The sequence below is a fragment of the Pyxicephalus adspersus genome, chromosome 10, assembly GCF_032062135.1.
Source record: "Pyxicephalus adspersus chromosome 10, UCB_Pads_2.0, whole genome shotgun sequence".
In the NCBI taxonomy this organism is placed as follows: Eukaryota; Metazoa; Chordata; class Amphibia; order Anura; family Pyxicephalidae; genus Pyxicephalus; species Pyxicephalus adspersus.
In genome coordinates this window covers 6,780,083-6,785,571 of record NC_092867.1, presented here as the reverse complement: position 1 = coordinate 6,785,571, position 5,489 = coordinate 6,780,083, and positions in this window count along the sequence as shown.

Below are 5,489 nucleotides of genomic sequence, written 5' to 3'. Positions count from 1 at the left end.
GGAGTGTAGTCCACTTCATCAGGAATATAGATATAATACAATACAAAAAATGTTTATTAATTTTTTTAATAAAAAAGCCACATCTTTCTGTAATTTCATAGTGACATAATACCATTATCACAAATGAACTTTCAATAAAACATTACATACACATATAATCATTAAAAGTCAATGCAATCAAACAGAATCGAGAAGGTCTTACACAGAATAGTAACTGGAACAGACCAATAGGGCCACAGCAGAGCACAGCTTGGGCCCCTTAGGGAGGAACAGCATACAATCTATTGTGGATAGACTAATTAAATAACCAAAAAGTTAATTTTTATTACCACTCTTATACATATCTAACACCAATAGTAAATCAAAATGTGTTTTCAATATTAAGTACGGCTGACTATAAATTAAAAATCAAATTTATTTAAAGTTCCCATGTGCCTTAACAACAATGAATTCACTCCCAATCTGAATGGGATTTAGCCAGATATAATTCTTTACCAAATTAATGCAACCATTCTTCACCACTGTGACTACCTAGAGGCTAATCAACACCATAGTGAATATGAGGACTCTCCAAATTAAAAATCCATATACTAATTCATTACCAGTGTTTTCATCCTCTGCCTAGTGATGAAGTATATACCAACATAATTAGTAAAACAAATACAGTGCATTCACTAACGCCCAACCATACTGCATATAAATACCTGCTAATATCCAGTAGTAAACTCCAGGTGTCCAGGTAATCCAAAATTAACATGAAAGTACCAAAGTGTCAAATTCATGCACCGCTGCCCAACAAACCAAACAATTCACTATTAGATTCTATATGAATCCCCACACTTAGGTTGCTGCTAGTCACGTACATGCTTTCAGTGTATTCACTTCCAACACTTACACAGCTGTGCAAATGACCCACCACCAAACTAGAGATCCAACCCCGCATAGCCATGCTGAATTTATCTCTCCTTCACGTGAGGGAGGGGCTCTTCCCACTTTTATTGTTTCTAATGGTGCAGTTTATTAATAGTGATGTGGCATTGGGTGATTATATATCAAGAGAAGTTCAATAGTTGTGTTGATATAATTGTTGGCCAACAAGTATCATTCATGTGGTTTATTTTCACCATTGTACACAGTACTGCGGAACATATTTCAGTGTTTATAATCTAGCTGCAAATATTTTTTCTATATAGTCACAAAGAATTATCTTCAGTGAATAGAAATAAAAGATTCTGGAAGAGATGGCATGACTCTCACAACCATTTCCCCATCAGTCGCTAAAGATAACCCTTCTTCCCCACACCTTCCTTCCACACCAGCCCCAACTAAACAAAACAATAATATTATTGCTCTAATCCTTGTCATGATGCACTCCATCTCTATGTTGATTTTTTTTTTTTTTAAGTACTTCTGACCGTGTCTAAATTCTGTCCACTAGCAATGTCTTTTTTGAATGGAGAACAGGAAAACAGTAATGATTTCAGGAAGAGGATACAGATAGGACAAGGCTTACATGGGTGGATTTACATCACTGGATCAGTGGTCCCCTATACCCATAAGCAATGCTGTGGAGGAACCTTGACAGAGGATTTACATGTATATAATACATATAATCCTAATTTCCAGGGTAAAGAAAACTTGGATCACGTGGAATGAGTCAGGGAGGGGTTGGAGGTAAGACTGGGTAGAACATGGTTTATGCCCAGAATTGGGCTTTAGTTTTGTCTCCAAAGCTGTCAGAACTGACAAAGGGTGGATGCTGTCACCATCTCTTCCAGGGGTGAGACCATGAAATTGGTCTGGGTATTAGCCACCAAAAAATACATGACAAATTCCCGTATTAGGAAAGGGGAGTACATTGAATATGAACAAATGTGGGTTAAAAAGAAGCTTTAGAGGGACTCTGTAATTTTGCTCTTTTAGTTGTGAATGAGTCAGGTAATGGTTGTATTTTTGGCAAATTTAGATGAAAACTTAGGGTCGGCAAAAAGGAGAACTTCATTAAACATGAATCTGCAGCCAGCTGTAGTAGAGTTTGCATGACAGGTTCATGACTATGGTAGCTCGTACCTTTGCCCCTTCAGGATTCCCCCCATACCTACCTACACACCTCTTCCTTGCCAGCCCCTCTCCTCCTTCCCCTTCTTATTCTTAACCTACAAAATTAAACACACTACACATTCTGCATTTAAAGTGTCTGGCAAGCAGCCGTTTATTAAACCAAAATAACATTTTAACACATTCTTATAACTTATTATTATACATAAATATAAATAATTTAACAAATACTAATAACAACAAATAAAAACACAAATAGACAACAATAATAAACCACAATAATTAACCTTTAAAAAACAACATTTTATTCAATTAACCCCTTAAATAACCACCCTTACAAATTATAGCTTAACCATTTATTCACCAAGAACCAATTCTTAGATAACCAATCCCTTTGTACCCAACAAACAACTAGGCTGCAGGTCCAGAAGGTAAAGTCCGCCACCACCACCACATCATCATAATGAGCAGCACAGTACCACCTCAGGGGCCTCCACCTTTCACCACTTAAAGGGGTTCACTACCACCTTGGGTTCCCCATAACCAAAATTAAACCAGCACTCTTACCTTCCACCAAACCTCAACTGCCTCCACACCCCTTATAACAAGAGCGGGAGGGTGGGCAATTTCTTCTATCAAAAAATGTGCCTCAATTCCGTTCCACTCTCCTTTTACCCTCTCCTTACTCCTCCCCTTCAACTTCTGACCCAACCTTCTCTCCTTTCCCTCCTCTGCCCTGTAATTGACCTTAACCCCTTCCCCCTTATCTTTTGTGTGCTGTCCGAGCACGCCTGTCATGCAGCCCTCCGCATATTTCCCTGCTGCGGGCCTCTCTGTATAATGCAATCTATTCTAGGGCTCACTGTGAGCCTCGGCTCAACTCTCCATACTGCATCAGCTGTGGATCACTCGGTTACTGATCCCGGATTGTCTGACTTCCCATTGTGGCCCTTGTCCTGCACTTGTGGGCTCCTGATCCTCCAGCAGTTTTTTTTTCGAGATGTCATAATTTGTGCACAGAAGTCCAGGGGGAAACTGTTGGTGAAATAGTCAAGTTAGATTGGGTTATTGGCATCTGGTGAGCGCTGGGTCTGGATCAGAGCCTTACAGATATGCCTGAAAATGGTATGGTCTCCATATACCCAGTGTCCAGTATTAAATAATAACCAAACCACTTTTGCAACTAATAACTGTTTGACACCAATACTAACATGCAAAATATATGCAGTAAAATAGTGTGCTCAACTCAAAATAATGCACTCAAAAAATTATTAACATTTAGCAATTAGCAATAATAATAATGTAATGCATTGCAGCTTACCAGTCATTTGATGTAGTGGAAGGATAGTTATATTTAAAGGCTACAAAACAAAGTTAGAACTGGATTGGTGTCAAGTCATCCCATGCCACATCCCCAAAGAATATGGGACATATGAGACTTTAAAAGGATGATTCCAAATAACCAATTCAACAAATATTGTAAAACATAAATCTAAAAATAATTTATTGATTCCAATTACAATTTATAAAACAACATTACATTTTTGTTTCAATTGCACATATTACAAATGTTCTCTTGCTGATGTTATTTTGTTATTTGGCTTCTTCGGAAATGAAGAGACATATACCGTATTTTCCGGTATAAGGCGACTGGGCGTATAAGACGACCCCCCACTCTAACCAATCAGTTGGGGGTCGTGTTATATGCCCAGTATTGTACTGTTCCTTCTGCCTGTCAGATCTCGCTATTGTGCGAGAACTGAGAGGCAGAAGGAACAGTACAGTACTACTTCTAAGTAATGAATGGGCGCGTTCCTTTAATGAATGGGCGTGTTCCAGTGAAGAGCCAATCCAGGCTCTTCACTGGAGAGACAATCCAGGCTCACGTCCTGCTTTTCAGCTTACATGAGTTCTCCTGTGCAGCAATGCGAGCCTGCACAGGACTCGTGTGAGCTGAAAAGCAGTAAGACAGAAGGAGGACTCGCGGGGACGCCAGACGAGAGAGAGGACTCGCGGGACAGCGGACGCTGTAGGTAAGTACTGGTACCCAGCGTACAAGTCATTTGATAACTGAAGACAAACACATGGGGTCTGTTGATCCTGAACTTCCATGTCCTTGTACCTTTTTGTACAGCAACCTGAATTCTCAAACAATGTCACCCTTTCCATCTTCTGTGAATTATACAACATTCCTCTCATGGATATTTTATTTTTTCTGTTTGGATATATTTTAAAGTCGGAGAGTAGCCTATGATGACAATGCTGCTTCTTGCAAATGTAGGGACTCCTAACGAGAAGAGACTGCCCTGGTTAGAGAATCTACCAGAAATATAGAAGTTTTTGGATATGTATTGTGATAAGATTTCTGACTCATCTAACTTGGTCTGGGATTGGCGTCCAATGAGGGAGATCTAAAAATGAGAATAAATGTCTGGAGACTCAGGGTTTGGGGGATATGCCATTAAGACGTAACTGGGATTCCTTAGGCTGGGCAAACTGAAGATCAGAGCACAGCTGGGTCTTGAGGACCAAACCCTAAAAGTGCTACAAGATGCAGGACTGTTGTGGGTTATTTTAATGCAGCAAAGAGGGTCACGACACCCAATTATTTGTGGAGGCAAATTGGCAATAAGATTACATTGGCTGATCCAGAGGATGAAGATAGTAGAGGCATATTTGTATCCCATTGTGTGGTTCCTACTACACCCAGGAGATTTTGAGCTGTCTGTTCTAACATCCTGCTGATTGTAATGTATTTAATAAAACCCCTATGCTTACGAACTTAGTCTGAGTGTTACCCAACCAGAACATAGAATCCGAAACCTCAGCCACACCAGCGGGGTACAAAAGAGGAGGCAAGCTTTGACCCCATAAGAAGGAAGATAGTTAGCCAAGTGACAATACAGGGTGAGGCAAAAATAGAAGAAACCTAATGCAACTACCACATGTCAAAGTGATACACTTCAATAGGTTATGCTACTACATTTTCAAAGTATAATGAAATTTAACCCATCTTTATGATTTGTCTGGAGACATATGAATCCTGCTTGCACACTAGTGGATGTAGGACCCTTTGCATTGGACCTCTGTATATATTTCTGAAGTTCTGAAAATGTCTGAAGGTAATTCATAAAGAAAGAAAGCTTTAAAGAAAATTTTATTTCCAAGGTCATCTTTTATCTTGATTGATTTATTTTTATTTTTTATTTTTTTATTTATATACATATATTTATTTTAGGTTTTAAAAGCTAAATCACATTAATTATTCCAATTACATACATGAAAGTTTTCCTCAGTATTGCTAATGGAGTTCACCAATTGTTCTCATATTTTGATTGTTGATGTGTTTGAAAATGTCATCAGCAAGAAGCCACAAGCTGATCCTTAACTCAAATTAAACCTCCTTGGTCTGGATCCAAAATTCAGCAACT